The sequence below is a fragment of the Thalassophryne amazonica genome, chromosome 14 (genome assembly GCF_902500255.1).
Source record: "Thalassophryne amazonica chromosome 14, fThaAma1.1, whole genome shotgun sequence".
In the NCBI taxonomy this organism is placed as follows: Eukaryota; Metazoa; Chordata; class Actinopteri; order Batrachoidiformes; family Batrachoididae; genus Thalassophryne; species Thalassophryne amazonica.
Window position 1 is genome coordinate 80,248,230 of NC_047116.1, and position 12,185 is coordinate 80,260,414.

A 12,185-nucleotide genomic window follows, 5' to 3' on the forward strand; every position below is an offset into this window, starting at 1 on the left:
ACTGCTAGGATAGGCTCCAGCCCCCCTCTGACCCTTGACCAGAGTAAGCAGGTATAGAAAATGAATGACACTTTATATATTGCACATTAATATAACATTTATTTTAAAAAATCATCTAAAACATTCGACACCTTGTTTTCATTGTTTTTTTCATTCACTCATTTCATGAGTTTTTTTTTTCTAATCCAAAAAAACAAACAAAAAAAAACAAAAACAAACGAAACAAAACTGATCCATCACTTTAGAACTGCATCCGGAAAGTATTCACAGTGCTTCAAATTTTCCACATTGTATTATGTTACAGCCTTATTCCAAAATGGGGTAAAATAATTTTTCTCTCAAAATTCTACTAACAACACCCCATAATGACAACATGATTTTATTTTTCATTTTTGCAAATTTATTAAAAATAAAATAAACCATAGAAAACACATTTACATAAGTACACTCAAAAAATGAATCACTGGATGAACTCAATTCAATTCAGTTCCTTTGACTTCGTGCTTGGTTTCGGCTCTGACATGCACTGTCAACTCTGGGACATTATATGTAGACAGGTGTTTGCCTTTCCAAATCATGTCCAATCAATTGAATTTACCCTAGGTGGACTCTAATTAAGCTGTAGAAACATCTCAAGGATGATGAATAGAAACAGGATGCACCTGAGCTCAATTTTAAGCATCACGGCACAGGTTATGATGAATACTTATGTACAGTCTCCTCGCTATAACACGGTTCACCTTTTGTGGCCTCGCAGTTTTGCAGATTTTTTTTGTGCAATTTTGCATGCTTCTTTTTTTTTTTTTTACAGCGCATTGTGTTCTGCGTCCTTATCAGGCGGTCCAGTCACGGCACCGGTCGGCATCACCGCGATTGCTCTCACTGCCTCCGATGCGCTTACTGAGTCTGCGGGCTCGGTAAGCGCCGCAGCGGGCCACTCACACCGCCCCCCTGTCTGCTGTGCGGAGCTGCGGACAACTCTGGCAACAGGTCCAGAGAATACGCTCGCTGTTTTGATGCGGAGAGCTCTGCCAGCCCGCAACGATAGACTTCTTGCAGAAAAATCCACCGGGCGCTGCATGGTCTCAGTAACCGCAGCCGCAGAGCTCTGTGGCCATGACTTGGATTCTTCGTGGGTCACGCATCCGTACCCCCGGAGGTAGTGAGCGAAGGGAGAGCATGCGCGTTGTGTTCTGCATGTGTCTGTTTATAATCTTCTCACCCAGAAGAAAAAAGAGAGTGCTTACACAGGACAGAAAAGTGAGAAAATGTTAATGCGTGTTTGAGAAAAGTGTATAAAGTGTGTAGTGAAGTGTTTTACAGCCTTAAAACATCTATAATAATTGTAAAAAAATAATGCTGAGTACTTCACGGATTTTGCCTATTGTGGGTTATTTTTAGAACGTAACTCCCACGATAAACGAGGGACCACTGTACACGTGATTTCTTTTTTTTTTTTTTTTTTATAAATTTGCAGAAATCCCAAAATGTAAAAAAAAAAAAAAAAAAAAAAAAAACTTTTTCACATTGTTATTATGGGAATTGTGTGTTGATGTTTGAGAAAAAAAAAAAGAAAAAAAAAATCCATCCATTTTGGAATAAGGGTGTAACAAAGCAAAATGTGGAAAAAGTGCAGCACTGTGAATTCACCTCTGACCTCTGACAACAACAAGGCATTTTCATCCACACAGCTGCCAGTCACTGGATATCTTCTCTTTTTTGGAGCATTCTCTGTAAACCCTAAAGATGTGTGTCTGAAAATTGCAGAGACAGACATATCTGGAGAGATCTGAAAATGGCTGTGCACTGCCGCTCCCCATCCAACCTGATGGAATTTGAGAGGTGCTGCAAAGAAGAATGGGCAAAACAGCCCAAAGATAGGTCCACCAAGATTGTGGTCTCATATTCAAGAAGACTTTGAGGTTGTAATTGCTGCCAAAGGTGCATCAAGAAAGTAGTTAGCAAAGGCTCTGAATTCTTATGTACATGTGATTTCTTCTTTTTTTTATTTTTAATACATTTGCAAAACATTCAAAAACATTTTTCATGTTGTCATTACGGGGTGTTGTGAGGAGAATTTTGAGGGTAAAAATAAATTTACCTAATTTTGGAATAAGGCTTTAACATAAAATGTGGAAAAAGTGAAACGCTGTGAATAGTTTCCAGATGCACTGTAAATTGAACTGAATTGAATTTTCTGTTTATATTTCAGAATTGTGTTATGCTGAAGAGCACAACATGCTTTTCATGGGATGTATTCTGCAGAGAATCAGAAGGAGTCCTTGGATCAGACAGCAGTTGGTCTTGATTGTGCATATTGTCCTCAGATGTTATCCGTCACCTACTTTTGGAAAAAATATTCAAGGTTGCTTACCATCCTGTGAGGGTTTCTTGTGCATCTCAAAAAGTTTGCAAGGGCACACAATGGATGCAAGTTCAAAACTGCAATCTGGTAGAATCGCAGTTTCTACCTTTGCAATCTCTATTGGTACTTTAGGCCAGGTTTTTAGCCTGCGCTCATTCTTTTTATGACCAACATACCCATGGGCTCACATAGGAGGTCAGGGACATTTCCCGTTGACACAGTGTGGGCACTGGGCATGAAAATAACAAACTTGTTGTTTGAAAATAGCAATGACAATTATTTTGGAAATTCTATTCATTGAAAATTGTGCCAGCATGATGGTGTGTATTGAAACATATTACGGTAACAATATTATCACAGTTTCATAAGAAGGGAAGTGTACAAGTATAAAATGAAGTGACTTATATCACAAAAGCTAGAATTAATGTGAATGCTGAACTTCATTGTTTGCCATTAGCTAAAGCTGGTGAAGAAGTGAAGTTGGTCCTACTGTTCAAGGGAATTGTTGCCAAGTCATTTAACAAAGTCACAGCTTTGAAAAGTTTAAGAGGATTAAAAGTGAAGCACAGTTTTTGTCCAAACAGCAAAGCTGCAAATGGACAACCCCTGTTCTAACAGTATTTGGACACTGTTCTATCTCCTGGGTGACATTCAAGCTCTCCTAATTTAAATTTAGGCTTGTTGCACTCAGCTCCAAGCCATCATGCCCAAAATACTGCATAACAAGGGTCTTTAGTGCTCACTTTATTGCTAAAGAAGCACACTAACAATTTTAATTATGAGTAGGATCACAAGTAAATTCATCATAATGCTTGATAAGCAGCAAAGGGTCCATTCGTCTGAAATTGGAATCACTTGTCATCAGTCATGGCTGTTCATGGGTCACTTCCCCAGTGTTTCCCTCCAATTTTGGGTTTCTATCTTTAGTATTGTCTTCTGTGTTATTTACTCCTCATGTCCCCTAAGTGAAATTTTTGTCCATGACAATTATTCCAGGTGCTCTTATTTTGACATCTGCTCTGTGTTTCATCTCTGTTGTTTTACTTCCTGTAACTCCTGGGCTACAGGATAACCATTGTTTCCTTACTTATTGATTCAGACACTTCATAACTGCAAACAGATCATGGCTCCCTTGCCAGATTGTCTTGCTTCCATGCCAGGTCTCACAATTGTTTCTTGGTTCCTTGCTGCCTCCTCCTTATTTCCATGTTAAGCCTGCTGCTTTTGGACCTGTCAATTTGGTATGACTTGTTTCCTGCTTCTCTATTGGATATTGTCACCTATTGGACAAATCTCTTGTGTACTGAGCTCTTGCCATTCTACACAAATATCTGCATCATCAGCTTTCATCTTAAAAGTATTGTGTACTTTATCTGTTGAGGGTACTCACTATTGTTGAAGCAAATATGTTGAATAATTCCAGCATTTTAGAAACTTCTGTTGAGTCCTCTGCTATGAGGTCGTAAATCTGGTCTTCACAATGGGTGGCACCAAGTAGCTGTGAGAAACTTTAAAAATGTTCAAAAATTTGTCACCCTTTTGCTGCTGTTGTGACAAGCAGTCACGTAGCCCATAGTGGCCATAATTTTCTCAGATATTGGACAGTCAAAACTCATATGAAATTTTGTGAAAATTCAGGCAGTTACAGTACATCTGGAAAATGTTCACAGTGCTCCACATTTTCCACATTTTATGTTACATCCTTATTCCAAAATGGATGAAATTATTTTTTTCTCAAAATTCTACAAAATACCCCATAATGGCAATGTGAAAAAAGTTTTTTTTTTTTAAGATATTTGCAAATTTATTAAAACAATTTTTAAAAAAGAAATCGTGCAAAAAGTATTCTCGGTCTTTGCCATGAAGCTCAGAATTGAGCTCCTGGTGCATTGTGTTTCTATTGATCATCCTTGAGATGTTTCTACAGCTTAATTAGAGTCCACCTAGGGTAAATTCAATCGATTGGACATGATTTGGAAAGGCAAACACCTGTCTACATATAATTTCCCATAGTTGACAGTGCATGTCAGAGCCCAAACCAAGCACAAAGTATTATCTGTAGAACTCTGAGACAGGATTGTCTCAAGACACAAATCTGGGGAAGGGTAAATAAACATTTCTGCTGCTTTGAAGATCCCAATTAGCACAGTCTCCATTATCGATAAATGGAAGATGTTCAGATTCACCAGGACTCTTCCAAGAGCTGGCTGCCCATCTAAACTGAGTAATTGGGGGAGAAGGGCCTTAGCCAGGGAAGTGACCAAGAACCCGATGGTCACTCTGTCAGAGACCCAGCATTCCTCTGTGGAGAGAGGAGAACCTTCCAGAAGGACAACCATCTCTCTAGCAATCAACCAGTCAGGCCTGTATGGTAGAGTGGCCAGATGGAAGCTACTCCTTAGTAAAAGGCACATGGCAGCCCACCGGACATTTGCCAAAAGGCACCTGAAGGACTTCCAGACCATGAGAAACAAAATTTTCTGGTATGATGAGACAAAGATTGAATGCCAGGTGTCATGTTTGGAAAAATCCAGACACCATCCCAACAGTGAAGCATGGTGGCAGCATCATGCTGTGGGGATTTTTTTCAGTGGCAGGAACTGGGAGACTGGTCAGGATTGAGGGAAAAATGAATGTAGCAATGTACAGGCACATCCTGGATGAAAACTTGCTCCAGAGTGCTCTTAACCTCACACTGGGGCAACAGTTCATTTTTCAACAGAACAATGATCCTAAGCACACAGCCAAGCTATCAAAGGAGTGGCTTCAGGACAACTCTGTGAATGTCTTTGAGTGGCTCAGCCAGAGCTCAGACCCAAATCTGATTGAACATCTCTGGAGAGATCTAAAAGTGGACTTGTGGTCTCATATTCAAGACGACTTTGAGGCTGTAAATTCTGCCAAAGGTGCATCAACAAAGTATTTAGCAAAGGCTCTGGGTGCTTATGTACATGTGATTTCTTAGGGTTTTTTTTAATTATTTTTAATACTTTTGCAAAATATTCAAAACATATTTTTCATGTTGTCATTATGGGGTGTTGTGAAGAGAATTTTGAGGGTAAAAATGAATTTACCTTATTTTATAATAAGGCTTTAACATAAAATGTGGAAAAATTGAAGCGCTGTGAATAGTTTTCAGATGCACTGTAAATGGAATTGAATCGAATTTTCTCTACATTTTCAGAATTGCCTTATGTTGAAGAGCACAACATGCTTTTCATGGGATTTATTCTGCAGAGAATCAGAAGGAGGCCTGTGCTCAGAGAGCAGTAGGTCCTGATTATGCATATTGTACTCAGATGTCATCCATCATCTACTTTGGAAAAAAATATTAATGGTTGCTTACCGTCCTCTGAGAGTCCATTGTGTATCTAAAACTTTTTGCCAGGGCACACAAGGGATGTAAAAAACACCTTTAGGTTGTGCTTCAATATTCCTTGTGCGTCATTGTTGCCTCCCATGCAGCCGGGTCCCTACAGATGACGTCACATTTCCATGGAGATCTGCACTGAATGGAAGGATTTTCCCAGTTCATAGACATATGTGCTGCATTTGAGCAGAGTTTGCAGTGGTCTAAAAAGATGATGATTGATGTCTTGGCACGCAAAACAGTGACAAAATGACATCTCTGCTGCACCTCCTCACTGAGAGATCAAGAGAAAGACAGAGAAAGAGAGAGAGATAGAGAAAGAGAAAGGGAGATAGCTATCTTTTTCTTCAAGACACAGAGCTGTGCTTCATGTCCACTTGAGCCACCAAGACACCCAGTCAACCCAAAAGGTGTTACAGGCTTCTATGGCTGTGATTGGAGAAATTGTGCATCATGCATGTTTTACATTTTGTATCCCCAGTTACACAGCATCATGATGAAGTGGTATTTTTCACCAAAACATGAAATCTAGGCTTGCATCTCAGATGTACATTCGGGCAAATTGTCCCTGACCTTTCAGGTCTTCTTTTTAATAAAATGCATTAATAACATGCATTATGCACAATTTCTCCAATCACAGCCACAGAAGCCTGTAATGTCATCTGGGTTGTCTGGGTGTCTTGGTGGCTTTCCTCACTCTTCTCCTTCTTGCACAGTCACTCAGTTTTGAAATCTGTCTCCTCCACACAGATTTACATAGAGTGTCATACTGTTTGTATTTCTTTAACTGATGTCAATAAACTTCAAGACCTGAAAATGTTCATGTATCCATCCCAACTTGTCTGAAGAAAACTGGCAATAAAACTGATTATTTACAGGTATTATACCAAAGGAGCTGATTACTTATGCAACCCATCATCTTGGCTTTTATATTTTGAATTAAGTTATATCAAGTTGTAGAGATTTACTTTCAGTTTGAGTCTAAGGAAGACAATTTTAGAAATTTTTATATTGAGAAGCCTGATTTACCTTTTTGTATTTTAAATGCCATGAACAAATTAAAATGTGTGACATACCAAGGGGCTGAATACATGTGCAAGCCACTGTGTATATTTCTTGCATATACACATACCCTGATATGGTACATAAACATTACAATTTATGCTTTTCCACAAATTTGTGTGAATCCCCTCTCCCTTTTCTCTCTGCACAGACAGTAAGGTTTTGGTTTTAAAAAAAGCCTAGGAAGGTTTTAATGTGATCTAATCTCATTAAAAATACAGCTGACAATGTGAGCGGACGGAATTTAGATGGATGTGCCACAAGAAAGGAGAAGAGGGCTCACGAGGGCATCATGAGGTTGATCTCCTCATAATGAATTACTACCATTCACAGTGCATTAATCACAAAATTAGCATGCGCCCATTAGTAAATTAGTAAATGCCCATTCACATCTGCATTCTTGAAAGCTCCTTTGCTGGGGTGTGATACGTGTTATATCATGCACAGTGAAATATTGGTTATACACTCATCTCTAAAATTACTCAAACTATAACAGAATTGTTCTTTGAGAAAATTTAGATATCAATTCCACGTACAGTAGTGTTCAGAATAATAGTAGTGCTATGTGACTAAAAAGATTAATCCAGGTTTTGAGTATATTTCTTATTGTTACATGGGAAACAAGGTACCAGTAGATTCAGTAGATTCTCACAAATCCAACAAGACCAAGCATTCATGATATGCACACTCTTAAGGCTATGAAATTGGGCTATTAGTAAAAAAAAGAAGAAAAGGGTGTGTTCACAACAATAGTAGTGTGACATTCAGTCAGTGAGTTTGTCAATTTTGTGGAACAAACAGGTGTGAATCAGGTGACCCCTATTTAAGGATGAAGCCAGCACCTGTTGAACATGCTTTTCTCTTTGAAAGCCTGAGGAAAATGGGACATTCAAGACATTGTTCAGAAGAACAGCGTAGTTTGATTAAAAAATTGATTGGAGAGGGGGAAAACTTATACGCAGGTGCACAAAATTATAGGCTGTTCATCTACAATGGTTTCCAATGCTTTAAAATGGACAAAAAAAAACAGAGACGCGTGGAAGAAAATGGAACACTACCATCAAAATGGATAGAAGAATAACCACAATGGCAAAGGCTCACCCATTGATCAGCTCCAGGATGATCAAAGACAGTCTGGAGTTACCTGTAAGTGCTGTGACAGTTAGAAGATACCTGTGTGAAGCTAATTTATTTGCAAGAATCCCCCGCAAAGTCCCTCTGTTAAATAAAAGACATGTGCTGAAGAGGTTACAATTTGCCAAAGAACACATCAACTGGCCTAAAGAGAAGTGGAGGAACATTTTGTGGACAGATGGGAGTAAAATTGTTCTTTTTGGGTCCAAGAGCCGCAGACAGTTTGTGAGATGACCCGCAAACTCTGAATTCAAGCCACAGTTCACAGTGAAGACAGTGAAGCATGGTGGCGCAAGCATCATGATATGGGCATGTTTCTCCTACTATGGTGTTGGGCCTATATATCTCATACCAGGTATCATGGATCAGTTTGGATATGTCAAAATACTTGAAGAGGTCATGTTGACTTATGCTGAAGAGGACATGCCCTTGAAATGGATGTTTCAACAAGACAATCACCCCAAGCACACTAGTAAATTAGCAAAATCTTGGTTCCAGACCAACAAAATTAATGCCTCGCAGATGTGAAGAAATCATGAAAATCTGTGGTTATACAACTAAATAGTAGTTTAGTGATTCACAGGATTGCTAAAAAAGCAGTTTGAACATAATAGTTTTGATTCTGTAGTGTCGACAGCAGATGCTACTATTATTGTGAACACCCCTTTTCTACTTTGTTTTACTAATAGCCCAATTTCATAGCCTTAGGAATGTGCATATCATGAATGCTTGGTCTTGTTGGATTTGTGAGAATCTACTGAATCTACTGGTACCTTGTTTCCCATGTAACAATAAGAAATATACTCAAAACCTGGATTAATCTTTTTAGTCACATAGCACTACTATTATTCTGAACACTATATATATATATATATATATATATATATATATATATATATATATATATATATATATATATATATATATATATATATATATATACACACACAACACACACACACACACACACATTTTCTTTTTCAAGATAAGTGGATACAAACATTTGCAGTGAACTGTATTATGCCAGACTAAAGCCCCCATCACACATAGCAAGAATGTGAGCCAAGCTTCATGGTACATATGAACCGTGAAGCTTGGCTGGGGTCAACCCAACAAACAACTTGGTGTCACCTCCATACGGGCTCTCCAACTGTAAGAAGAGTGTAAAGGCTCTGGTGCGCTGTTCTACAAGCAGTGTAGCTGCATCTGCCCACATGGACTGACACTTGGTTGCAGTACTTGACTCTTGGAAAATATTACGCCAGTGGTTTTATTCTGTTCAGTTGAAACAGAGGTTTGATCAATTGTTTGGGGGACGTATGACTTTCAGATCAGAGACTGATTAATATTAATACTGTTTAACCTGACGTCTTGCTCGTCTGAAAATTAAGCTGATGGTGCCCCCTTTCAAGGTTCGATTAAATTTTGTATTTAGTTAAATATTGTCTTAACTTATATGTTATTACATAAATTTATTGTGTGCCTGTAGAAGGTGCTTTTCACATGAAAATATTAACAAAAATACTAATTATTACATCTGCCAAGGATGTAATAAAATCATCAGCGTTTATTCATTTATTTATTTGTCTGTCTGTCTGTTAGGAAGTTTACGTCTAAACTCCTGCACAGATTTTGAAATTTTCACCACAGATAAATATTAGGCCATGAAAGACTATATAAAATTTTGGAAGTGAGCTGGATCTGGATTCTGGATCAAAATTTCACTTTATATAGCCTTTGAAAGATTGCATCAAGACTACTCCACCGATTCTCACCAAATTTGCACCACACATAGATATTAGGGCATATAAGACTCTAATGAATTTTGGAGGTGATCTGGATTGATGGACGTCAAAAATCACTGATTCCTCTTGTTATTCATGACTTATTCTGGTCTCCATTTGATATTAAATATTCATAAATGTTAATATTTAAATTTCCTTACATTTTGGTGTTCCATGTGAGGCATATTAACTGTTAATATTAACAAAGATTATTAATATTTCAGTTTGTTCCAGTATATTTTGGTGCTTCCACATGAGGGCATACGATCTTTAATATTATCAGTTAAGTTGTTCACCAATGAATATGGCTTTATACACCCTGAAGAAAACCATACATGGTTTTCATATACCTATAAATGATAAATGTTGTATGGCTTTCTGAAGGGTGTAAAAAGCCATATTCATTGGTGAACAACTTGATAACGATTTTATCATATACAATGGTCCCTCATTTATTGTGGGAGTTATGTTCTAAAAATAACCCATGATAGACGAAATCCGCGAAGCAGTCAGCGTTATTTTTTACAATTATTATAGATGTTTAAAGGCTGTAAAACCCCTCACCACACACTTTATACACTTTTCTCAAACAGGCATTAACATTTTCTCACTTTTCTCTCCTGTGTAAACACTCAAAGTTCAAACCTTAGTAGAAAAAAAAAAAGAACGTTTTCCTATAAATAATTATGATGGCTTTTAGAACTAACAAATTTAATTTTAACGATCAACCTATGAGGTTGGACACGTAAGAAATTATTAATAGTGACTCACCAGTATTTCACAGTTCCTCTGACCGTGCCTCTTCGTCTTGGCGCCGCTCCGCTGTTCGGATTGGCTGATTACTCGGGTGGTATGAAAAATATTACCCATCCGCGAAAAGGGTGCATTGCTATTTATTCTTTAGTGTTTTATCCAATCATATTGGCGTATCATTTATAGGTATATGATAATAACATTAACTATTAATAAAATATTTACATTTGTTACATTATTTTGGTGCTTCTTTGTGAGGCCCATTCAATCTTAAGATTAAAGGTTAAGGTCTCTGTTACAACCATGACCACAACTATGCATCATTTTATACACTTAAAACATCTTAAATGAGAGTACAGATTTTACAAAACTTTCACCACACATTGGTGTTAGGCCTTGGAAAACTCCACTACATTTTGAAGGTGATCTGGATCCTGATTCTGGAACAGGATTTCACTTTGTACACTTTTAAGGATTACCTCAAAACTACTTCATGGATACGACATCACAACGTAAAACCACATCAGGAAAACATTATTTTGTTTCAGCTTGTGAATTACGTAAATATCACATTGCAACATCTTGATCAGTTGGACCATTCTGGATCAGTATGCATTTATTTCATTGTGTTATGGAATCTGGAACCAGGTAAAGTCCAGGTAATAATGTGAATCACATGTCTGTTATTTTGAGTCCTCATCAACCCTTTGGCAGATGTCAGAAATCTCAGATTGCTCTTGTTCATTTCTGTTTTTGCAAACTTTTTACTACAAGAAATTTAGAAACTTCTTCTTTCGGCTGCTCCTGTTAGGGGGCACCACAGCAGATCAATTGATTCCATCTCACCTTGTCCTCTGCATCTTCCTCTGTCAACAACAACCACCTGCTTGTCCTACCTCACCACATCCATAATTCTCACCTTTGGCCTCTCTCTTCTTCTACCTGTTGGCTCCATCCTCAGCAACTCTCTGACTTTGTCTCCAAATCATCCAACCTGAGTTGTTCCTCTGATATGTTCATTCCAAATCTTGTTCATCTCATCACTCAAAGAGCTCTGCCACCTGCAGCTCTGTCTCCTGTCTTTGTTTAGTGCTGCCATATCTAAGCTGTAGAACATAACTAGTCTCACTACTGTCTTGTAGAATTTTCCCTTCACTCGAGCTTCCCTCAACTTGCAAAAGAAATGCTGGGAAGCACATGGTGACAGCCAATCAGAGTATAGATGCATGGTGATATGAGTTGGCTGCTTCCTTGAACAAAATAATCCAAAATGGCAGAAAACATTCCAAAACAGCTTATTTCTGTATAAATCTAATATGTTTCCCATATATTTTGTAAAACCTAGTGATAAATAAGCACTTCTAAAACTAAAAAATGTTTATTTTGAAATCATATAACACCTATGATGTGATTTACAAGACACATTACTGATGTTAAAGTGCACACCCATGTATGTGCATCACGCGAGGTCAAAGGTAACGTCCAGTAATTTCAAAACCTTATGCTTGTGTATACACTCTTCTCCTGCAGATGACATTAAAACAAAATAAAATATTAATTATGGCGTTCCCCCAGGTAAATATGTTCTCTTTTTTTAAAATGAGCTGTAATTTTGCAACATGTTTCAAAATTAAATAATGCTTGAATATTAATAGAAATCAAGATTAGTCAGTTTTGTGAAATTTTAAAGCTTTAAGTCTGTAACTATGTTATAACT